The sequence below is a fragment of the Spermophilus citellus genome (genome assembly GCF_964194105.1).
Source record: "Spermophilus citellus genome assembly, chromosome: 1".
NCBI classification, from domain to species: domain Eukaryota; kingdom Metazoa; phylum Chordata; class Mammalia; order Rodentia; family Sciuridae; genus Spermophilus; species Spermophilus citellus.
In genome coordinates, this window is record NC_138182.1 from 169,655,500 (window position 1) to 169,682,157 (window position 26,658).

The following is a 26,658-nucleotide window of genomic DNA, read 5'->3' on the forward strand; positions in this document are numbered from 1 at the left end:
TCACTAGTCTTTTCAAATTTTGTATTAACTGGAAAATGGCATATAAAGGGGATATGGAATATGATTTAAATTGAATAGAAAAAGATAGAAGAAATAAACAATCACTTTGGTGAGACCGAACGTTGTACAAAACTCCAAGAAAGGAGGTGATATCTATGTTTGGCTCTGGTTTCTTCTTTTATACACTCCCTCTAGTGTTCAAATCATGGGAACTTATACTGAGCCTATACAGATGCTAAAGTGCAGATATTAATTTAGAAGTAGGGTTTTCCTAATCTAAAGTTATTTTGTTTTACTAGCAGATTATATTTTCAAGTTACTGAACTGTCAGACGTTGTATGCAAAACATATTCATCTTCCTTTAACTATGAAGATTTTCAGTCCTGTCCTGTCCATAGACATGTTTTTTAATCTGTGCACTTCAGTTAGGGAGATTATTGGATTCCTGTCTTTAACATCATGCTGCATTGCAAACTTTTCCTTAGTTTTCATAATCAAAGTTCAGGTTTTAGTTTTACAATTTGAATATGAACAAAAACTTTCCTACATACTAAATATAATGCAAACTGGAAAGCACTGTAAACTAACTAGAAAAGTAGCATTGAACATGGATATGAAAACATTTAATGACATCATTTTACTTTAATATAATGAACTGCTATTTAAATATATTTATTTCAAACTGCCTTAAATAACCAAGATATCTCTAGCAATAAAGGATATGTGAAAAGAAAAAATATATATGTACTATTTAATTTAATATAAAGTATCAATCATTGCTAACACATAAAAAGATCACTGTAAATTATAAAATTAACTTATTACTATTTGCTGAGTTTTAGAAATCAGAGACTAATATTTGAATTTACTTGTTCTAAACTGACTTGTAATAATTTTACTTATATTTATTTAATGTCTTATAACTTTTTAGCACTTTGATTCCTACTATCTCAGTTGCTCATTATCAGATGAAGTTAAAAAATAGAAAAAAAAAATATTTCAATTATTTTTCTGAGACATTGTTTTCTGAGTTAACTCTCTGGAAGTACATTATGTTAAAATGATGAATACATTTTAAAATGGAATTCAATACCAAAATTCACTCTATAAGATTTCTTTAGGGAGATTTATATTTGATACCTAAACCTTGTTTATATCAGGCTGCATTTTTTACCCTTGGGGAGACTTACAACATTTCAATATACACAATAATATGGCTCAGCCTGTGTGTTTATGGTTGTTTCATTAGTCACAGATGGTATGCAACAAAATACTTGGGAGCTTAACGTTTGCATTTTGAAGTCACTAATGCTCATAATATCTAGTGGGTTCTTTTACTCACCTATAGTCCCTTGAGTTATTTAAGTTTTGTAACTCACTGAATACTCAGCCAATAACACTTCTAGGACTTTTAGAATGTGTGTGTGTGTGTTTGTGGGGGCGGGCAGTCATTGAGAAACTATCTAGGAGAATTTTTATCATGTTTTTCCTTTGTCACTCCTCCAAAAAATGAAGTCCTAGCTTGTATATTAACAATTTAGTGTTACCTAATGGAGTTAACTCCTATAGTGTAAAATTTAGCTTTTTCTTAGATTTTCAGAGTCATGTTATGTTATTAGTGGTTTCTAATATGTATCTTCTTTCCTTGGGAAAAACTGATGAAGAAAAGAGAATTTTATGAAAAATCATTGACACCATAGCAGAGCTGCAGCCAGAAAAGAAAACTAGACCCAAGGTTATCATTGAAAAGCTCACATGTGATCTATGTATCATACATCAAAGTATGCGTGACAGTGCATTCTACTGTCATGTATAACTAATTAAAACAAATTTTTTATAAAAAGAAAAGCTCACTTGTGAAGCAATGCAAGAAGGTTTCGAGGAGAAATGATTGGGCTATGAAAACCTTAACCCAATCAGTGAATTAATCCCCTGATGGAATGAATGAGTGGTACCTGAAGGTGGGTAGGGTGGGGCTGGAGGAGGTGTGTCCCTGGTGGCATGCCTTAGGGGTATATATTTTGTATCTGGTGAGTGGAGTCTCTCTCTACTGCCTCCTGTTAGCCGCTTACCTCTGCCACACTCTTCTACTATGATGTTCAGCCTCACCTTGAGCCCTGAGGAATGGACCCAACTGTCTATGGACCAAGACCTCTGAAACTGTGAGTCCTCAAATAAACTTCCTTCTCTAAAGTTGTTTTTGTCAGATCTTTTAACCACAGCAGTGAAAACACCATTATTTACTAGGTTAGTACAAGATGATGGTTTTCTTAAATTGTGAGAAAAACTAAACCAATTAAATGTTTTTTAGTCTGAAAACTTAATCACCTATGCAATTTTAAGATATTTGTATTTCAGAACTATGGTTGTGACTCAGTATTAGAGTCCTTGCCTAGTACATGTGAGGCACTGAGTTCAATCCTCAGCACCACATATTTTTTTTTAAACTAACTAAATAAAGGTATAAAAATGTTTTTATTTCACTTTATACCAACAGTAAATATATGAGAATGATTTAATCCATGTCTCAAGAAGTTCTTTTCTAAACAAAAAGTACAGTGATCATCCACATAGCATTAATCTGAAGTACTTTTTAATGTTAAAGTAGATAGCAGGTAGTATTTTGGTTGATGTAGTTTTCTTTGAATTTTGTTAATTTTCAAGTTAAACACAGCTACTTTACCAACATTTTAAAATATATCATTGCAGATATTGGTTCCATTATTAACACACACACACACACACACACACACACACACACACAAAAGAATATACACATACATAATATAAAATTCTCCCAGAAGTCTTTTGAAGGGCTTTTGGTTTTTGAAAAGTAGGAGTCAAAGTAATAATGAGTTACATTAATATCTTCCTCTAAATTGCAGGAAGCATATTATGTTTATCAGTACAGGCAGAATATGATATATTAACACAGCTAGAAGTATAATTTAAAAATAAAATGTTTCTGTGAAATTAAGAAAAGCTTCCTAATAAAAGTAACACTTCTTTTAAAGTGTCATAAAAAAACAGAATTTATTTAGTGGTAAATAAAATTTTAAATTGTAGCATTTTTATGAAAGTAAATGAAGTTTATTTGCTTAGAATACTTTCCTATTCCAAAATTAATTTTGAAATAATTTATGATTATAGTGAAATAGGTTTCTATTACTCAAGAGAACCAAGAAGTATCTAATTTGATTTAGTATCCAATCTGTTATTCTAAAAGAAAAAGGACTAATGGTTCTTTTTATGTTGCTGTTATGACTGATATAATTTTTGTATTTTTTGAACAAAGTTTATCATGGTAGCAGAAATTACACATATAATTATTCAATACAAAAAACAGGAAAATGATATTTTAAATGCATATTATACCTTAGCATATTCTTCCTTATAATCATGATGTTAGGTCTTTATAAGGGTATAAAGTCTTTGTATGACTTTTATATTGTTTTACCTTATTAACTTACAGCAGGACTTATGTAACAGCCTAGCAAAGTATATTTACTAAAGATAGATCTGTACGTATGAAATTTAAAGTTTGTTCCTTGACAAGCATATTTAAATTATAGAATAAATAAGGAATTTTTATATCTGAAATCAACAAGAGTTTATTTAGTCTAACACAGTGTCCTGTCCAAAGCAATTCGTCAGGGAGCTCTATTCCAAAAAGTCACTCAAATCCCAGGCTCTTAATAGTTCCATTTCAACATAATATTGTCCAGGAAAAAAAAGGATTTAAGGAGAATTCATACACACTTCTGTGTTTTAGTCTCTAAGTGAAACAGATTTCCTGTACATACAGGAAAGTAGCCCCAACAGGAATGCAAGAATAATAAAGCCTTATAAAATTGTGATGGGCAAGAAATCAGCCAGGACTTAAAGAATCCAGTAGTATCTTGGCCACGACTTTTTTTTTTTTAACTATTTCTGGATTCTTGCTTTTCAATTTAAGGCTTATGGACTACTAATTGTATCCAATAGGTTTTGCGCGCGCGCATCCGCGCGCGCGCACACACACACACACACACACACACACACACACACACACTAATTTCTTATAGGGAAGATCTGTCAAACTCAATACATTGGAAACTTACTAAGATAAATATTCTGCTTTTTGAAAACTGTATATCAGAACTAGGATTCCATAGCAAAATGTTACAAAACACTGTTTTTGATCATATGAATTGAATAAATGTCAGAATGTGTCATAAAAAGAAGAAACTCACCTTTATTGGAGTCTTTGGCCTATACTAAGTCAGGGATACATCACTTTTGATTGTACTTGTCAGGAAAAACTTCAATAGAAAAATAATGTGCCATTCAGTTTACAGTGAGTACAAATTTTTGAATGCCTCAGATGCCAAAGCAAAACTAAGAACTTGAAATTACATGATCAAAGAAATGTCTAGAATTAACAAAGTGGTTCTTAACTAATTTGCACAAGTATCATGCATGAAAATAAACTTACTTTATTTCAGTCAGTTTTAACTTGGTCTTAGCTGCCAAAGAATATTAACAATCTTAAGCTTCTATCCACAGAAGTTTACAGATACCAAATTAGAATGGATTTCAGGTATTAACTGCCCTCCCTCAAAGGATTCATACACTGGCACTACTGTGAAACAGCACACTCCCCAACAATAAGGAAAAACCTAGAATCACTACTAAAAAACTATCAAATGCACAATTAATAATATTTCTTATAGAAAGTAATATCCCTAATCCTCAATTATTAAAGTTATTCAATTGAAGTTAAATTTCCATTAGCATATTCTACTTTAAAAAGTGAGAAAATGCATAACACATTTTAAATGATTGTGAGATCAAAAAGTTTAAAAAAAATAAAAGTTTTATTTCCTAAACTATGAGCTTCAGAAATATGGGATTTCCAAATATATCCTCTTTCCCATCAATATTAAGTTAGAATAAATGACATAATTCTGTCTTGAATTTATATATGCCATGTAAGATTAGAAAATTGGCAACTAGCCTGGTAAATAGTTATAAATTGTGTATATTACATGTTTTATATAATTTAATTATTTGTTATGTATATAAGTTGTTTCCAGTTTTGGAGTATTAGAACAAAGCTCCTATAAAAATATATATTCAAGTTTTCATGTGATCATTAATTTTTATTTATCTGGAAGAAATGACCAAGCCTGTCATTACTGGATCATACAGCATGTGTAATTTTATAAGAAACTGTCAACGAGTTTTCCAGACAGGATGTGTCATTTTTCAATCCCATTAGCAATACATGATATCCAGTTTCTTAATATCTCTGCTTCTTCACAGCATTGTGTCAGTACTTTTTTCTCCTACCCATCCCAATATGTGCATAGTGATGATATCTCATTGTGGCTTTACTTTGTATCTCCCTGATGGCAATAATATTGAGCATCTTTTCATTTGCTTATTTGCATTTCATTTACTCACTTTGATGAAATCCTGGTTCATGTCTTTTGTGAGAGTGTGTGTGTGTGTGTGTGTGTGTGTGTGCATGTGTGTGTATATATATGTGTATGTATATATACATACAGATATAGAGTAGTGGGGTTACTGGGGATTGAACCCAGGGGTGCTTTACCTGTGAACCACATTCTCAGTACTTTTTTTTTTTTTTTGAGACAGGGTTTTACTAAGTTGCTTGGGGCCTTTTCTCAGTTGCTGAGGTTGGTCTCAAACATCCAATCCTGCCTTAGCCTTCTGGGTTGCTGGGATCACAGGCATGCACCATCACACCGTACAATTTTTGACAATTCTCTGTATATCTTAAATACTTGTCCCTTTTCAGATACAGAGTTTGCTAACATATGCCCTCAAACTAAAGTTTGTATTTTCATGGGGCTTTTTGTAGAGCAAAAGTTTTAAAATTGTGATGAAGTTTGGTTTACCAATTTTTTTTTTTTTTTATCATATGGGTCATGGTATTGGTGTCAAGTATAAGAACTCTTTGCCTAAGTCTAGACCCCAAAGGTCTTCTCCTATTTTCCCTGAAATTTTACATTTTTGCATTTTACTTTCAGTTGGTGTTCCATTTTTGAATTAGTTTTTGTATGAAGTGTAAGGTATGTTGAAGTTGGTGATTTTGCATTTGAATATTTACTTGCTTTAGCAACATTGGGTGAAAGAATAGCTTTTTTCAATTGAATTTCTTTTGTACCTTCAGTAAAAAAATCAGTTGGGCATGCATCTTTATTTGGACTATTAGTGGATTTTCTCTATGCTGTTCCACTGTGTGTGTGTCTAACCTTCTACTGATACTACATAGTATTGATTATTGTATTGAAATTGTGTAGACTGATTCTTGACACTTTATTCTTTTTATATTTGTTTTAGTTTTCAAATTTATTTACTTTTCAAATAAAGCAATGATCTTGTTGGTATCTGCCAAAAGCAATTTTTTGAGATTTTAATAGGAATTGTGTTAAACTTTTATAAATTTGAGGAGGATTGACAATTTTACAATGTTTAATCGTTTTTGTCAGTTTTTGTCCAGGATATAGATCACACACCTGTTTTGTTAAATTTTCATGTATTTTTTCCTGTCATTATAAATAGTATATTGTCTTAAATTTTGGTATCCATACACTCATTGTTGGCATATAAAGATAAAATTAATTATTGTTGGTCCTGTGATCTTGCTGAACTAATTTACTTCTAAAAGTTTTTATGTTTTTTTTAAAGCTTTTTAGATCCCCTGGGATTCTGTATGTAGATAATCATGCCATTTGTAAACAAGGGAACTAATATTCTTATTTTTCTGTGTGTCTTTTATTTCCCTGTTTTGCATTATTTTCACTGAGTAGACTCTCAAGAATTATATAGCAACCATAGTGAGTGGAAATCCTTTGCTTTTGCCTAATTTAAAGGGATGTATTCACTTTTTCAGTATTAAGTAAAATATTAGCTGTATGTCTTCTTTTTTTATTTTTATTTTTTTTTTAAAGAGAGAGTGAGAGAGAGGGGGACAGAGAGAGAGAGAGAATTTTTTTTAATATTTATTTTTTTTTTCTTAGTTCTCCCTGGACACAACATCTTTGTTTGTATGTGGTGCTGAGGATCGAACCCGAGCCGCACGCATGCCAGGCAAGCGCACTACCGCTTGAGCCACATCCCCAGCCCCAGCTGTATGTCTTCTTGCAGATGTTTTTTTTTTAATCATCCTAACCTAGTTTCCTCTCTATTTCTATTTTTCTGAGAATTTTTGTCATGACTGGGTGTTGCGTTTTGTCCAATGTGTTTTGCACCAATCAATATAGTTACGTGATTTATTTCCTGTCAGCTTCTTGCTATGATTGATGAAAACAGCCTTACACACTTTAGAGAAACATCACTTGATCATAGTATATAACAACTTTTATGTGTAAGTGAATTCTATCTTCTAATACATCGTTAAGGATTTTTGTATCTAAGTTATGTTATGGACATGTTATAGCCTTCTGGATATGGATATGGATATGTTATATCCTTCTCTTTCTTTGTACTGTTCTTTATTGATTTTGGTTTTAGGGTGATACTATCTTCATAAAATGAATTGGGGAGGTATTTCTTCCTCTTTTGTTTCCTGATAAAGATTGCATAGAATTTATGTTAATTACTCTAAGAATGCTTTGTACAACTCTTTGGTTAAACCTGGACCTGGAGATTTTCTTTTTAAGGAAATTTTAAATAATTAATTTAATTTTTAAAGAAAAAATTAATTCCTTCATTTTTTAAACAGTTATAGGGTTATTCAATTATCTGCTTTATACCGATTGTGTATGATAGCTTATGTTTTTTAAGAAACTGGTTCATTTCATGTAAGTTGGCATGTAGAGTTGTTCAAGGTATTCCTTTTTTTTTATTGTTTAGGAACCTGAAACTTATAGTGATATCCTCAGTTTTAATCATGCTATTGATCATTTATGTCTTCTCTCTTTTTTTCCTTTGTCAATATTTTTAGAGATCATTCAATTTATTTTTCTTGTCAAAAGATCAAATCATTATCTAATTATTGTAAGTTAATTAAATTGAATTAATAATTAAGTTATTTAATATAATGTCTATACTTTCCTGTTTTTAATTTTCATAATTTATACTCTCATACTTACTATTAATTTCCTTATTATTCCTTTGGTTTATTTCCTTCTTTTTATAATTCCTTGAAGTGGAAGCTTAAATCCTTAGATTTTATCTTTTTCTCTTACAAAGTGTTCCACACTTTCCTCTCAGCATTGCTTGAGCAATTTCTCACATATACTGACATGCTATATTTTCATTTTCATGCTGTTAGTTGAATTTTTTAGACTTCCTCTTTCACTCATACATTAAATAATTAGTATATTATTTAGTTTCTAAGTATTTGGATATTTTAATATTCTTTTTGTTATTGATTTCTAATTTGATTCTAATGAAGTCAGAGAACATTGTCAATAGTTTCAGTTGTAATAAACTAGTCATGGTTTATTGTATGGCCCAGAGTAAGGTATATCTTGTTACATGTTTCATGAACCCATGAAAAGAATGTGCATTCTGCTGTTGCATGGGGTTCTGTAAATGTTGATTACATCCTCTTTTTGATGGTGTTTTTGAGTTTTTATTTAACTTTGTTGTTTTTCTTTCTTTTAGCTGTACTTAGTGGAAATAATAGGGAAAACCACACCAATTCCATTTTTCTGGAAGCAGAAATCCTTAATACCTTTTGCTTTCAGACCAGAACATTAAACTTATTCTGTATCTGATAGTATAGACATGTTGCAAAAAATCAACTTTTGAGCTAATATGTTAATTTAACTCAAGAATCTTAAAAATATGGCAGTCACCAAAGAGTAACATTTATTTTGGACTTTTTGTCTATTTTTCATTAGATAATGGAAACCCCACAGGGAAAATTGATTCCTTCTAAAGAAACTTGGATTACCTATCAATCTCATTAAATAAAAACCAAATATAGAAATTACAGTATAAGTCATAACGTAAACTCCTATTTTTATTACTAAAATATACATCATTCAACATGCCAATGAAATGAGACAAATGAGAAGACAATTGTAATTGTAAATATTCAAGTTCATGCTAAATTCCATAAATTTTATATTTTTTCCTTTATTTATCTTTTAGATTTGACTACTTTAATTTTTGGGTAATACTACCATATGCTTTTTTAAAAAAATTACATTATAGCTAACAAGACAACAAAAAATGGAGTGACTAACCAAAATAACAATGTAAATAAAGTATAAAAAATAAGTATTCTAAATTATTCAAGGAGGCCACATTTGTCTTCAGATAACAGAAAAATAAAATTTCTTTTTATGAAATAATACAAAAGTTATTGTCTAAACTGAAAACTGGACAGAGAGTGTGATACAGTGGCTCATAAAAGAAGAAAAATAAATGGCTTGTATACATAGTAAAATTCACTTGGGACTAGAATAGGAGAGTGAAGCACTCTCAAATTAATATGTGCTTATAAAAATGTGAACTGGAACAATATTTCTTGGAGATGTTTGACAGTATTTATCAGAGATCCTGTAAATCCTTTATCACAATAATTTCACTTCAAGGAATTGTCCTAAGAAAATAATCAGAATGACACAAAAGATTTTAAATAAAAGAGTATGCATCAGAATATCTATAAGAAAATATATGTACAATATACATTCTTTGCTCCTTATTTTAATTTTTTATTATCATGCTCTTACTTTTTATATTAAACAACAAAAGTATTAATTTAAAATTAACAAATAAGCCCAAAACATACTAGTTTCAAAAACATATATTAAAATTGGAATTTAATCCATTTGAACTACATAAAATAGTTAGTTAAGAAATAAAATATTCATCTTATTGTCTTTATTACTCCTCAGGCAGAGATTTCTTCAATATTTTCTGTGTCTGTGCCAGAAAAGTTTTAAATGATAGAAACAGAAACTGTAATATAAGGACAACTGGTATAAAAAGAGGCTGTGTGCTCAAAATACAAAGCCACCTGGCATGAGAATCCGGAGGTCTTTGTTTAGATTCCAACACAGTAACTTACTAACCTTGGTCAAGTTCCCTAATCCTTCTTGGAGACTATTTTCCTTTTATTAGTTGAAGCTTATGATGTTGCTATTTTTGGGGTCAAAAACGGTTCCATACCAGTAGTTTCTAGTTCAGCCTAATAAAAAATGAGTAATAGAACACCAGGAATCCATGGGTCTCTTGTGAAGTTAATGCTGTTGTGTCAAAAGCAAAAAAAAAGTATTTTTTTCTTATACAAATAATCTACTTTTTAGGAGGCAAAGGAGCTCCCCTAATCATACCAAAACTTTCTCATATTAAGTAGTAGTAGTAAAGTTATTATTTCAGCAAACCTAGAACTTATCCTTTCCTTTCAAAAATATTTTCCTGGTTGAGAATCCTATGTTAAAAAGGATATTTAAAGCATATGAGATACTAGGAGGCAGTAGTTTAAAATAAGTTAACTGTTACACATTAGATTAATCTTAGTGAAAGTGTCAAATTCCACCAATAAATCTGAGAAAGCTTAAGAATAATTAGTAATTGAGTAGTGAACATTTTTATAAGTATCATAAAATCTCTAACAAAGTTGCATCATTTTCAAACTCTTGGGCCAAGATTTCATGTTTGGTAAAACATGATGAAAGGAAGAAAAAAGAGAGAGAGAATGTATAAAAATATTTACTTCAAAACAAATAAATGCAAATTTTAGCTGAGGGTTGTGGCTCATGCCTGTAATTCCCCATGGCATGGGAGATTGAGGCAGGAGGCTAGCAATTTCAAGGCCAATCTTGTAAACTTAAGAGAGATCCTGTTAAAAAAAATAAATAAAAGGGACTAGGGTTATAGCTTAGTGGTAGACTGCTTCTGAATTCAATCCCCTGTATTGCAAATTAAAAAGGGGGTGCTGCAAATACTAAAGATTTAACATGTTTTTAAAAATAATATTACATTAACTTGCAATTTCTATGGAGTTCCATAATTTTACCTTCTTATTTAGGAGTAGAATAAAATGAATTTGTTGATAACAGAATGAATGCCCTAATAGAAATAATAGTTGACACAAAATAATTGTAGGGAAAATCAGAAATCCAATTGCTATATTCCTAACAGGTGTTGAAAGAAGAAGGCCAGAGGATTCAGATTACCTCACAAGCCAAGGACACTTATTATTTCTCAACAATCACACTTCATTTGGAAATTTTTGTTTGTAAAATAATCCAGCTGTTAGAGACAAAAGTGGTATTTGGCAGAGGTTCAGACCCCTCCCATTTTCTTTCTTCCCTGGCCTTGGTGCTGATTCTCCTAAAAGGAACACATTAACCATGTTGCATCACCTCAGCTTGGAAGACTGTGTCCTTGGCAACACGCTAGAATCGATAAATGTGCTTGGATTTCCTCCCAGGTGTTTCTGAAGCATGGAACTGATAAGATAATAAAGAGACTGTGGGGATATATCTAGTATTTTCTACCTATCTTGAAACTGCCTGCATTGACGAAGTCAGTCATGTACCAGGATGGCATGTTTCAAAGAAGCTATTTTGCTCCAGTCTCTCAGAAGTACTTCCAATCTAAAAAGAGAGCAGTGAGTCACCATCCACAGGGTCAACACAGATAATGGACATTTGATCCAAGAAGGGCAGTCTTTGGGATAAAATAACAGTGCAGTCATCAGAGAGGAGCTCAAGTGAGAATTCACAGGAGGGAACCAAGCCAATTTCTTGCAGAGGTATTCGGGCACTGTCCACAACAGGGAGCCTCTATGAAGCCAAGATCCTTAAGGGGATGACAACATGGTGACATTTTCTTGTTGCTTCATGAGAATATTAAATATGAGTGCCAGATAGTCACGAGTTTCTTGCACTGTCACAATAAGTCCTCCAAGCTCCATAGTCACAAATCTATAGGCAAAGAAATACCTTGTGTCTTTAAAGATATGAACCCACTAACTATAGAACTGGAGAAGGGGATTGATGGCAGATGGAGAGCTTTTAATATATCCTCTTTCCATTCTTGGTAATTTTCTAATATTGCTTTCTATGCACTTGGAATATAATCTGGAGAATATATACTATCACTTCAAGAATAATACTAAAGAGAAATCCTACCTGATTAATTTAATGCTTTCCCTTTTCCTATCTTCTCTCTTATTTTTTTTCTTCTTTCCACTCTTTTAACTACTGGAAATGAATTGAAGATTAATTTAAAATTAATAAACAATAGTATAATCATAATACAATGCAAGGTTAAAAAAACTTAAAATTCTCTAAGTATTTGAGTTGAAGGTTTTAACTATCTGAACAGAATCTGATAATATCCTTAATAAAGAAACAATTTCTACTTTACTTGGATATTACAGTGCTCCTGAGCAAACACATAAGACAACCCAAGTCAGGGCGCTGGTTTCATTAAATGTGTTGAATGTGACTGTGTGGCCTCCAGCTGGGCCAGGGGCCCAATCATAAAGGACTTCCTAATGAGCTCCTTTGCATCCCATTTATAGATGAAGAGGGCTTTAGTAGCCAAAACTGAAATTTCAAGAGTTGATTTTCAAAATTTACTTTTAGCTTGCTTATCATAAGCATTATCAAGCATTATTCATCACTAAAGAACAAAACGACATGCATTTGGCAATTGTAAAGGGCTAATTATTTTGATGGAAAAAGTGTTATGGAATTTTTCATTTTTATAACAGTTAAAGTTTTAAACATGTTGTGCCTTCTGTTGTCTTTCTAGTTGAATACTCTTTCAAAAATTTAAACAAGGGGTGAGGCTATGGCTCAGTGGTAGCGCACTTGCCTGGTATGTGTGAGGGAGGTACTGGATTCAATTCTCAGAACCATATTTAAATAAATAAAATAAAGATCTATCAACAACTAAAAAATATTTTAAAAAACTTAAATAAAATGATAAAAAATTCATTAATTATTTTGTATCTCTACTTTAAATTGATATAATATCTATTGTCTAATTTTCTGCTTTTTTGAAAATATGTGTATGTACGTATGCACGTACACATATAAACACAACATGCATGCACATATGCACATTCATGCACACATGCTTATATACACATTCACGTACTTATATATGTGTGTACATATGTATATTCCTTTTTGTATGCATAAAGTATGTATAGCTACATCACATTCACTTCATAGCATTCACTCGTAAAGCCTTTTAGCATATGACAGAAAAATATAATTTCCCTTGCTTTGAGAACCTGAAGTATTTTCTAGAAATGGTACTTTAAAAATAACCAGCCAATAGACAAACATATATACTGTGCAGAAACTGTATGAGTATTTCGTATGAATTATTATTGAGTAATTACATGTATATGCTTGTTTTAATTTGGAATTTTTATAAAAAGTAACTATGTATTCTTTAGAATCCTTTCATCTACACATCTGTGTTTTTTTAAGGGAAAAGATAAATGAAAACTTAAAAGAAATGTTACATATCAAAATTAAAACACATTAGAATATATTTTCATTAACTAGTTCTAAAAAAAAAAAATTAAAAAAACTTCAGAGGTATGGCATGATATTCATTTGATATAACCTGAACTGGTTAGTATCATTTAGGATGGTGCTCAAGTGCCAAAGTGTATAAAACCTGATCAATGGTGGCTTACACATGTGGCGGTTATTTTTCTCAGGTGACAAGTTCGAGGTAGCAGTCCAGGGCTAATGCAATTGGTCCTCAGTATCACCAAGAAACCAGGTATCATCTGCTTTTCTATTTTTCTACCCATGTTGTATGACTTTTCTCTTATGTGACAAGATGGTTGCTATACCTCCAGGTGTCACCAACAGTTTCCAAGCAGAAGAGGAGAAGGAAGAGCAAAAGATTAAAGCATTGTTAAGGGTTTGCCATCTGAGTCTGTGCCTCAATATTTCCTACATGTCCCCTCTTCTAACCCCTGTTGGGTACCATGACCAGGAGGGACTGTTTTAGCTGGCTGGCCTCAATAGAAGGTGAATTAGCTGTGAGTGGCTTTGAGAGAGTGTATTTATTGTCTGCCACTCAGTTCATTTCGCCTTTCTGACAGTGGTCACCTCTAGCCTAAAGAAATACAACAGGAAATATTTCTTTGAATAATTTGTCTTAAAGGATGAGTCTAATTTTATTTGATTTTTTTTTTCCTGGAGGCTGTATCCAGAAACCCTGAAGAAACTAGAAACATAAGGACCTTCTCACCCTATAGAGTGTCACAACTGAGCTTTTTATGGGACCAAATACCAGAAACTAACAGTAGTGAATTTAAGGATTTGTATTCTTTAAGGCATTTTATGTTGTATATGCCTATGTTTTCAAAGATAAAAATGGGCATCAACATTTATTTCTATTTTTGATGACTATATCTAGAAAATATTTACTTAACTTACAAACATATTTTTTAATGGTCATCATTCCTAATTTATGAGCACTGTTTCTCAACGTGGTAAACCTTATAGTTAACAAAAATGTTCAATATCTGACTGCATACAGAACACATGGCACACCCCCACAATTTTGTCTGATCATCTTTCAGAAAAGTGTAATTCCCTCAGGCTTAATATGCCAAGCCCCTTATTAGTATGGAGATAGCACTGGTGAAAGTTTGGACTGACATGACTCAGGCCTGGTTTCTAAATACAAAGCCTAAATGGTGTAATCCAATGTTTTGGTCTTATTATTATTTCTATTGGATTAATTACATTTTTTTAATTAGAAAAAGGCCTCTAACAACTACCAGGAGAAAGGCATGCCAGTTAACTATTTTTGAATGTAACCATGAAGTGTTAAATATGTCGATTTAAGCTTAGACATCTTTGGGACAGCAGTTACTCTCTAGTGAAAGAATCAATGTAAACTGTTTCTCTTTTACAGACACTTTCAAAGCTATCACTTGCACGGTTTGTACACAAACAAATGGACAGCAAGCAAAGCACTGATAACAGTGGCAGATGCCATTGGTTGCCTAATCCTTATTTGTTTCCTCCTTCTCACTTTGGATCAGAATCCAATTTTGGTTTGAGTTGCTCATGTGCCTACTAAATAGCTGTACTTCTCAGTGCCTTTACTAAAATATGGAACAATCGGGCCAGTATTCTCTCAGTGTAAGTCACTTGTACAGCTTGAGGAAAGGTTTTACAGAGAACAGACATGCTGGCACATGCCGTTTCCTCTTTACCTTTCTTTTCTGTTTTTTCTTGCACCTGGAATAGGGATACAAGGCCCAGAGACACAGCTTCCCTCTTAAGACCAGGACAATGAAAATCATGTACTGAGACAGGTGGCCACTGGAAAAGTTATTCCAGACTTCTACTTGTTACATCACCCCTGTGATGCTTAAAATTTGATCCTGTTATGTAACACCATGTATGCTGACAGCACTGTCATTTGGGTTTTCTTTTACATGCAATTGAACACAAATTTCATCTGTAATAATAACATAAAAGACAGTGGGAAGAACTAATGCCAATTCCCCTCCTCACAGAAGTCTGCTGCAATGTGATGTAATTAGAGCATTTGGTGCTTCCTTCAGACATGTAACAATCTCTGAAGCCTCAGCTACTTAATTGTCATAGAAAGCAAAGGCTTCAGAGCAATGGTGTCAGCCTCTCTCTATCATCAGATTCCTGTATTTGTAGGCTTCAGGATTTTCCAATATATTCAGAATATACTTATAAAAATCTGTCTTAGTTAATTGAGCCTTTTTTTAGATAATCCTTCCATAAACATTTTTGTTTGCAGTTTGGATGTTTTTGCATGTACAGGGATCATTTCAGGTTTAAAAGCATTCATTTAAGGACAAAACTATCATTTAATTTCAGCGCAATTTATCAATCACTGAATACATTAAATATATAGATGCTGCCATGGAATAAGCTAAATTGTAATGCCAGGGGAAGTACTGGAGTTATTATTGTCTGACTTGAAATATTTAGAAATATATATATATATATATATATATATATATATATATATTTTTTTTTTTTGTGTGTGTGTGTGTGTGTGTGTGTGTGTGTGTGTGTGTAACCTCTAACTTGAATTGGGAGGATGATGATAATTTGGTTACTGAACTAAACTTGTAAAGTTGAAAACATCTACTGATGTTATTAGCTCACTCTAAAATAAACCACTGATTTAGATAATATATTTCTGTCTTACATTTATGTTGCTTGTGCTTTTAGATAGTGAATTTCTAATTAGCTAGCAAAAGGCAGTAGCACAATAAATCCTTGTGTTATATATTAACATGTGTTTTGTGTTTCATGTACTCATCTTGTAAATACTCTAAATCACATAGTTTATAAGCACCACAGGGCCTTTATGGTGACATCATACATCTGTGGGCCACATTTTCCCATTGGTTTCTACTGTCTTTGTCTATCCATAGGACATATGTTTTTAGCATTATGTAAGAAGAAAAGGATAGGTCAAGACTACCAGAAGGAGGTGGTCAAGTCAGTTGAGGCTTATGAAGTGACTCAGCTGGGTGCAGCTGCATGCTAGAAAGTCTACTGAGTGGCTGAGGCTTTTGTTCTCAAAGTGAGCCATAAGAAGGCATGGCTGAGAAGGCTCCCCATTTTGTGTTTCTTTTTCCACGGCCAGTTCCTTTCATTCCTCATAGTTAAATGTAGTAGTATCTAGGCATTATCTGGTAGGCAGGTTTACATTTTAGAAAGGAACATTGTCAGTTTTAGGTTACTGATGGCTGTCGAATTTTCATTGTCTTTCAATGTTAAATGTGCCTGAGTTTATCCTATAGATGAAACTGTAGTTTGAGCAGGAGAAAATTAATGTGGGTTGAAGTTGTCAGGTGAATACAAAAGCTGTTCAATTTTTATTTTTTGTGTTCAATCGTAAGCTTTCACTAAAAGACAGGTAAATAGCCTTTTAAATTGGAATTTTTACTCAGCATTAGATAATATTTAATCCATAGTGGGCTTTCAGGTGTTCCAGTTGTTTTATATGGATCGTTTTTTCAATTGGACATGCTGGGCTCCTAGCATGCAGGACAACTGATTGTCCATGGATTGCACTGTTTTCTTTGTATACATGTTTAGACTATCACATCACTGATGTTTGTACTAGAGCAAATGAAAGTTTAAAAAGAAGTAGTTCATGAAAAGTTAAAAAGCCTTTATGGTAGCCTGGACAAAATTTTCTAAATACAAATTTTATTCTAGCTGGGTTTGTTACTAAAAACAGACTGACTTTCGTCATTAACTTAGTGACTTAGTGTTAATTCCTCAACTGTAAAAGTGATAGAATGATTTTTCACTTGCTTTCCAAAGAGATGGCATTATGAGCAAAGTATTCATGATTGGCAGAGTACTTTGTATTCTTAAAAAGCCATTTACGTACTAAATAATAACATTCAGTGTGTTACACAGGGGCTTAGTAATATATGTTAGAATACAGTTCATAATGGAAGTATGATAAATGGCAAGGGCTTGACAGCTGAAACTGCTCCTCAGTTAAAATTGCTAAAATGAAAAATTACTGTCTGGCATGTTTATCATTGTGCAACAGAGCCTGCTTTCTGTGAGGGTTTATTTTTGCACTTCCTATCATTTGTAGAAAAGGATGATGTCCCGTGAAATGCCATCTGTATCTACATATTGGATGTTAGACATGATGTGGTACCATTTTAAAGACCTATCAGAAGCAGCCTTGCACATAGCAAATGAAAGAAATAGAATGCAGTAATGTGATGGGGTAGGGAAACTTGAAAACAATTTAGCTAGATGAATGAATTCCATTTAGCATAGTTCCCAAGTTGGAATAGCTAAAAATTCCTGCTTATCCTAAACCTTGAAATTTAGATACAGCAAATAAGTGGCATTTTACCCATATCTCTGATGCAGTAAGGATGTGATGGAGTGAAAGGTGAATAAAGAATCAGGAGGCTCAGATCTTGGTCCAGGTTCAGCCACTTATGAGACTTGTGGCTTTGCTGATCATACCTGTGAAGCATGTGGGTTGTCTTTTTCTTAATTCTCTGGGGGAAAAAATATGTGGATGTGAGAGCAGGAAAATTGTTATGGTTTGGATATGAGGTGTTCCCCAAAAGCTCATATCTAAGACAATGAAAGAAGTTTCAGAGGAGAAATGTTGTACTGTGAAAGTCTTAACCCAATTAGTTAATTAATCCCTGATGGGATTAACTGGGTGGGAACTAGAGGCAGGTTGCCTGTGGCTGGAGGAAGTGGTTAATTGGGGGTGTGGCTATGGGGTATATATTTTGTATCTGGAGTTGAAGTCTCTCTTTCTACTTCCTGATGTGAGCTGCTTCCGTTTGCCACACTCTCCGGCCATGATGCCTGGCCTCACTTCAAGCACTGAAGAATGGAGCTGGTCTTCTATGGATTAAGACCTCTGAAACAGTGAGCCCTCAAATAAACTTCTCCCCTACAGTTGTGCTGGTCAGATCCTTTAGTCATAGCAGCAAAAAAAGCTGACTAAAACAGAAATACCATGTTATATGGTCTGGTTTTCAGTTGTACCACCTCAGAAGACTGATTTATTGCATACTAAATGTGGATTTCTGTCTTAGTAGCCCACACAGAGGCTTCCAGAAATGAATGCATAGAGCAGAATGTCAGTGTATTAATGTATAACAAGAAATAGCTCTATCAAAGGGGACATCCTCTTTTGGCTCACTAATTTCCTCCCTAAAGGTGAAGTATTTGGAAAAAAAAAACTGAATATATTCAAAATCTTGTGCAGATTGCATGGAATCAGTTTAAGTTTAATGACATCAATCTAAGAAATCCTAATTCATGCAAGTTCTGTTTGTTCCTGGAAGCAAAGAGAACACATCCTTACACTTGTACTCTCTCTTGGCCTGCACCTTTGAAAATGTTCATTTCCTATATTTTTGTAACTTCCATTGCTGACTTTTCTAATTCATCGTAAATTACTTTAGCCAATTTTGCATGTCTGTGAGCCACTTCTAGCAGTTTGAAATGACTTACTTAATTTCTCTTTGACTTATGACATGATTTTGCGATTTCATTTCTCAAAGGAAACCTTATCTCCCCATTTCTGATTTATACATAGGCTTTTACAGTGCATCTCCTCCCTTACCATCACTGCTTGTATAAGATTCATTTCAGTATTTAGAGAACCCAAATCTAGGGCAACATTCTACTTAAGATAATGATTTATTTTGTCAATTCTTGATGTTTAAGAAGCATTAAACTTTTCAGATTTCACTCTCATCCTTTAGGAAAAAAATAAATTCTTCCTAAACACTAGATAAGCCATCAGAGGAGAAATAGTGAAATCTATCTTCTGCCTGGAATTCTGTTCCTTCTCTCCTACCCATGCCTCCTCATCCTCAGTCATCCACTGCTGCCTGCTCACCAGCCTTTCCCACCATAATGTTCTCTCTTTCTTCATTGCAGTCTCCTTTTTCATTAAGTTGCATAAGCTCTATTTTCCTGTTTATTTAGGGCTAAATGATTCAATTGACAGTGGTACTTACAAGTTAGGATATTTCATTTGTTTTATTCATCATCATAGGCCTAGCAGTCAGTATTGTGTTTGGCATATAGTAGCTATCCAATAAGAATTTCATGAATCAATGATGAATGGATGAACCTAAGATGCCATTTCTAGCCTAATGATGTCCTGCTTCTCTTGACTACCATGAGTTGGCACCTAGAATGCTTGGACATTCAGTAAATCTGAGAGTTCAATTCAATGCTATATGAAATGCAAGTTTTTTTAAAAAAATGTGATAAAGTAATAATAATGCATATTCTTTACTCAAAATTTATGTATGTTGTAAGTCAGGCATGATGGTGTACACTTGTAATCCCAGCAATTTGGGAGTTTGAGGCAGGAGCAACATAAGTTCAAATCCAGCCTGGCAACTTAATGAGACCATGTTTCAAAATAAAAATAATAGATAAAAAAGGCTTGGGATGTAGGTCATCAGCAGATCATTGCTAGATTCAATCCCTATACCACACAAAAATTTATATGTGCCATATATCTGATAGGGACTCCTTAATACTTATGTACTAATTAACATTTTTCTCTTCTCTTTTAAAATAGAGAGAGCATGTTAGGTGTCCCATTCCATTTTCAACAGAAATCCCTTTCTAAAATATATATTTTGTAAATCACTAAAAATTGATAGTCTTTCTTACAGTTTGAACGTGAAGTGTCCCTCCAAAATTTATTTGTGAGACAATGCAAGAAGTTTTGGAGGAGAAATGATTGGGTTATAACCTTAACCTAATCAGTGAATTAATCCCTGATATGATCAACTGAGTGGTAACTGGAGGCAGATGAGGTGTGGCTGGAGGAAGTGGTTCATTGGGGGCATGCTATGAGGTATATGTTTTGTATGTGGAGTGTGGAGTCTCTCTCTCTTTACTTCTGATCATGATGTGAGCTTATTCCCTCTGCCACACTCTCCTGCCATGATTTTCAGCCTTACCTTGAGCCCTGAGGAATGAAACCAGACTTCTATGGACTAAGACCTCTGAAACTCTGAGCCCTCAAATAAACTTTTCCTCCTCCGCAATTGTGCTGGTTGGGTCTTTAAGTATCCTCACGGAAGAAAGCTGATTAAACACGCTTTGTAGCTTTGTAATATTGATGATATAAACTGACAGTAGCATAAACAATGAGAACTTTGTAAAATATGGCTAAACATAGCACATTTTCTTAGGAGTTGCTTAGGTTGAAAAACCTAACAGATATCCTTTATTGTGGTCACTTTTTATTTTTAAAATCTTTATTTACTCCAGAAAATATTAAGCATATAGCATCAGTCTCTGAAACAATTTATATGTATGACACAGTGATTGAAATGACAAGTATACCATGCCTCTTATCACCAATTTTTAACTATTGTGTTGCAGAAAGAGCTGTATAGTGTGTCTAGGATGGATTGAGGTCCATTGATTTTATAATATTTATGTATTTGTAGATTATATAGACATTATATAGTCAGAGGGTATTTTCAAATATATTGTATTGATAGTATTTCTTTGTTCAAGGATCTCTTGTTCAAGAAAACTTGACCTAAAATGTCTCAAATTAAAATCTACAGTGCTTTTCTAGATACTGATAATTTTTTTGGTGAACATTTTTCACTTTTCTAATAAGTTCTCTCTTGTTAGGACAGCTACCTCCCTAGCTTGTCTCCATATTGCAAGTTAAGACTAAAAATTTTCTGTTAGGAAGGGGGGAAAAAAAAAAACAGGCCTTTTGATATCAGGAGGGAAATCTGCATACCTTAACAATTCTAAGGCAGTTACATTGTGTTATAAAATCATCTTTTCATAACATTCATGTCTATAGAATATTAATTCTGCCAAGAGAAGTATGATATGCATGGATGCTTTTTATTTTACATTTTTTTTCTTTCAGGCATTAAAGTTGTATGAAGGAAATTAGCTGAATATACTGATTACTGTATCACCATGGGTTGGTAGAATTCCATGGATACTGGACATTTCAAGGCAGGGACGTTTTGCACCATAGACTAATGCTAACTCTACCATGGCAAAGAAGCTGGTGACTTCAGAACCTGCTGTTTTATTTCCTGTTTTAGCAATTTCCATATGGCTCATATGCTACCTACCAGCAGGCTTTGCCAGGCAGGACCACTGATTTGCCTGTGGCATTTTGAACATCCTGCTGGGTCTGTATCCTAACCAAGAAAAATTCCTATTGTTAGCAATTTCTGTGAGCAATTCTCATGAGGTAAATACAACCCAAAGAGAAGACTTCATTGGGATTTCCCTGAGACAGAGTAAAAAAAAAAAAAAAGTGTAAAGAAAACCTTGAATTTTTTCAAGGGTTTTATTTGAATCCTTTGGGAAGCCTATTTTTTCTCATTTTAAAACAGTAACTTTGATGTTTGATTTTCTTTATTAGAGCTATATAATCAATACACAAACTCATTATATAGCTCTTTAAAATAAATTAGAACATTGCAGCTGAGGCAGAAATCTGCTCTGACCATTTGCCAAACACTGTGACTCTCTCCTTTTCTTTCCTTCTCCTCCCACCACTCCCCCAATTCCACAATAACCATTCTTAACACATTTTTAAAAATTCTTTTAGACATTTAAAAACATAATTGGGTTTCCATAAAAATATATAGTTTTCCTCTAAGAAAAACTTGAAAGGAAATAATCCTTTGATGTTGGGAAAAAATACCCTAAAAAAATCCCCAGATTTTAGAAAACATAATTTCATAAGTTGACTTTCTTTTAAGAATTGGGTTAAAATGTTTAGAGATTGCTTCTTTTAAGAGAAGTATTCTAGAATATTCGATATTTTTTAGGTAATAGAAGCATGTTTCTAAGAGAAGCTTAATATCTCCTGTCATTGTTTATTGTCTCCAAAGGGTCCAGTGTGAAGGGTGACTGGACTCTGTTCTGAGATCCAGGAGACTTGGGTTTCAGTTTCCTTTTTGTCGTTGTCCACTGTATGGCCTTTCTACTTTCAACAAACTCTGGGAGGCCTATAAGGAATTTCTCATCTCTTAAGTTCTGAGATTCCCTAAAACAATATATTTGCAGGTTGGATAAATCATCTTGGCTGAGAAAAATGTTGTATGTCAGTGCAGTGAAGGATGGATAGCTATTGGGCCAAAGAATTTGGAGTCAAACTGCTTCTATGTGAATCTCTCTTCTTTTTTTTTTAAATATATGAACCATAGGTTACTCATCCTTTTTTTTAACTTCATTTTTTTTAATCTAGGAAAGGATTGAGAATAATACTTATCTCATAGGCAGCTAGCATTCAGAACAAGTGATTGATATATATAATTCTTATTAAGTTTTAAAGATATCTGTTTATGCAAGTGATTTACATGAAGCCCAAGGATCTTCAGCGGACAATAGTATGCTCAACTTTAATAATCTGATTTAATTATACAGATTTTGTAAAGGGACAGAGTGACTCAAGAGAGCCAAGTACAAGAACTGTAGTACCTTGAGAAGGAATTCCTTGTATAAGAAGGGGACAAGGGATGGGGCTTCAGTATGGCTCCAGCTGTGGAAGAAAGTGGTACTCAAGTGCATCTTGACCCAGTCACCCTTGCAGGGCTTCTTTACTCTGCAGAGAAAAATGAACTGTGTGAACTGAAAAAGTTTTCTCACTAAACATTTTTTTTTTTTTTTTTTTAGCAGAGACTGCTAGTTCTTCCCAGTATTTAACCCACTTTCTATAAAGAATTTTTCCTGGACAGAGAGTACATTTCCAGCCCTCTTTTCAGTATAACTTAGCAAACCGACTAAATTTTGGCAAGTGGATTTGAATAGAGGTGAAAGGTGTAATGTTTACCTTTGTTTACAATGGAATGTATGTGGCTTCTTCTTGCCTCTTCCCCTCTTCCTGATGGATGGATTATAACTATGAGGGATAGAGCTAGAAGAAACATCTTCAACTAATGGTGGAAATCCATTGTTTGAGCAACAATTAGAAGCTGAAATCTCTGACACGGTGCACAGCAGTATTTGCCATGAATTGATAATACCTGGACAATTATATAAGGGAGAAATAAGCTGCTATCTTCTTTAAAATACTATTGTTATTTTATCCTATTAAGCTTATTTCTTTACTAATAAAACTTACATAGTTTGGGGATAGATAAGCCTGTATTGGACCTATGCCATCTGTACTGCTTCTACTGTGTAAAACTTGAAAAGAGCGAATAGCCCCTTGAGAATCTAGAGCTCAAGACATGAAGGTCCATCAGCAGGTGTGTAACTCTCAGGATAAAAAGCCATGCTTATTCAATTCAGTATTAAGTTATCATCCATGAGGGAAAGAGCTTTGCTTGAGCTAATGGCACACACGGAAAAACTATACACTATTTAATGATAATTATATAATACAAGGAAGAATGTCAGATTTTGAACAATGAGCTGATTGGTATTTGTGTCTTGTATAGGCATTGAGTAAGAAAAGAAATAGGAATTTTATAATGTGTGAAATCGTTTTCTCTTATGATCATTCTACTCCAAGAATGAAGCTTTTTGAAGGGTAATCCAGTAATATTTGATCCAATAAAGATTCCAAGTGATGACATGATGTGGAATGAAAAAGCCTCATTGTCTTCCTGATATTAACTTTAGCAAAAGGTAATTGTGATTCTTTCACTTGTTAACTGAAATCTCTTAGAAACCTATTTGCACTTCTCACCTCAAACATCTCTTCACCAATAATGAAATAGCAGCTATTTTTTTTAAATCTCACATATTTTAAAAAGAAAAATGTGCCAGAAAATTTTCTAGTCTCTTAAGATTCTGTACAAACAACATAAATACAATCTTTAACTTTCCAGAGTTGAAAAATGAATTGTACTTGCTTTTGTTTTCTTACTTTTTAACCCTTGATCATGTCATTTTTCAGCTTTCCTTTACTTTATTAGAAGGATTTTCCATTTTTAAAAAATTACTTTTCTGTTGATAGCACCCTTTAATTAATTAATTCCTTCATTTTTTTTCTTTTCTTTATTTTCTCTTATTACTGTTATTCCCAAACATTTTTATTTTAAAAACATATATACATTTATGAATAAGTACAAGCAAATTTTCTATTTTAATAGGATAATGCCCAATACTCTATTAGAATTTTGTCCACGGAGTTTGAATTTTGTTCCTTAAATTATAGTTTCATCAGATTTAAAAGGAATCAAGGCAAAGGGCCCTTATAGGTAGATGACATCTAAAATACCCATGCTGAATGAAACACTTCATCTAATTCTTGGTTTAGTATTTTAACAACATCTGAAACACCTAGTTCTTTTATTACTTGTAGTGTATTAACATTGCTTCATTTATGGTTTGGGTGAAGTTTTCATCATTGTGTTTTATTGTTCTCAAATGAGCATTGTATGTGATTGTCACATGTGTGTTACATTTGAAAGTTAGTCATCTGCTATAAAATGTGTGAATTAAAAATGGCAATTGTTTGTTTAGAATTCTGAGGTCTTATTCTGCTCCTTTCTCTTTCCTATAATAAAATCCTTATTCTTAAATAGTGTATTCATATTATGCCTTTGTTTAATTTGTCTTATACTGAGTTATAAAACACATTACCTTTTTTCCACATCAATTTTTATTTACTGTTTTAGCATCCTGGTTTATGTTCCCTAGGAGATGGAGACTTTTGTAGTAGAGGCTTTTTAGGTAGTGCTGCAGGAATCATCAGTAAATGAATAAGTAAAGCAGAATTGGGCAGAGGGAGAATTTGAACTGTGTTTTGTATTTGCAACAGTAGACACAGCCAATTCTAGTGGAATGTCCAATTTAAGGCAAGGCTTTGTACTTCTGCATCAACCAGACCTTGGATAGGGGTTGTTCCAAGGGAGGGAGTAGAGCTTCCTTCAATGCAAGTAGTTCCTGGGGAAAGACTCAGTTTAAACTGCCCACAAGCAGCTTCTGGCATTAGAGAGTATAAAGCATCTGTTATGAAGTGAGAATGCAAGCAACATGCAAAATTAAATCCATAACATTCTTTACTAAAGAAGAGGAGGAAAAAATGTAATACAAAAGAAATTAGATTAAAAACAGACAAAACCTAAATAAAAGGTTGCCAGAATGATTCCTCTGATTTTATCTTTATGGTATGTTGTGCTCTTGCATGACAGTATTCAGTTTTCCTTAAATAATCAAAAGAACATATATTTAGAACTATGGTATTTTGTCCCATAGATTTCTGGAGTTGTTATTATTCTAGTGATTGCTATTATTATTTAGTTCTATTGGCATATGTATACTTCTTTTCCACGTAACACATATATGCAAAAGATCAGAATTACAATTTACAGTCTGTTTTTCTTTATGGGACTCATTTTCATGTTAAACCTTTGAGCCTGTTTGCCGTTGATGTAATTTAGAATTCTAGAGTCTGAATCCCAGACTCTGTTTTTAAATTAACTTTAGAAGAGTAACATGATCAATGAACAATATATGAATGGAGGAAAATATCATGGTGAATTCCAGTAATTTGCACAATCAATATTTATAAATGATTATAATGAAAAAAAGTAACTGGACTGTTTGCTTTTAAGCTTTTCATATACTTATTTGTTTTCCTATTGGGGGGAATTTCATTACCTGTGCATTATTAGAAAACAATACATCTTCTCATTATATTTACTTATGATTTTGATCAAATTGAATAATTAGATCTGCACTGATGTCATGAAAGAAAATGTGTCAAATATTTTACACATAATTACCTCTTAAAAGTTGATGTATTTCAACAGAATAATTTAGTTACAGTATATTGTTAAGTTTGTTTTTTAATATTTCACATTATTACTAATGTGCTTTTACTAATGGGACAAATAGTATTCTGAATTGAAAATATGAATTTTCCCACAAGACAAAAAATGTTCATGGGGCACAAAATTTGAGGTTACTTACTCTTTGGAACCAGAACCCTGCTTATGAATATTATAGTTAAATACCCATTAGTACTGATGTCAACTAATATGGTATATTTTTTATACTGTGAATTTCTTTGAAATTTAACTTATAGCAATATCTGTTGAACATAGAATTTCTTGATACTTTATAATTTACCTTTATTTTAATTGTAATTTGTCTCTCAAAATTCTTTAACATTTATAACTTACTTTTTATTTTTCATTAAAATCTGCTTTTTTCTCAGTGCTTTCTAATA

At 32.8% G+C, this 26,658-nt stretch overlaps 1 protein-coding gene across 6 annotated transcripts in view; it reads left to right on the forward strand.

Annotated features, from left to right (window-relative positions):
- Positions 1-26,658, forward strand: part of PRR16 (proline rich 16) — a 292,260-nt gene that overhangs the window by 21,084 nt on the left and 244,518 nt on the right. Inside the window, exon 2 of one of the 6 annotated variants that reach the window (XM_081278557.1) lies at positions 2,065-2,162. The exons of the other annotated variants lie outside the window; for them this stretch is intronic. The gene's annotated coding sequence lies outside the window, so the exon portion shown is untranslated. The remainder of the gene's footprint in view (positions 1-2,064; positions 2,163-26,658) is intronic. 6 annotated transcript variants of the gene reach the window in all.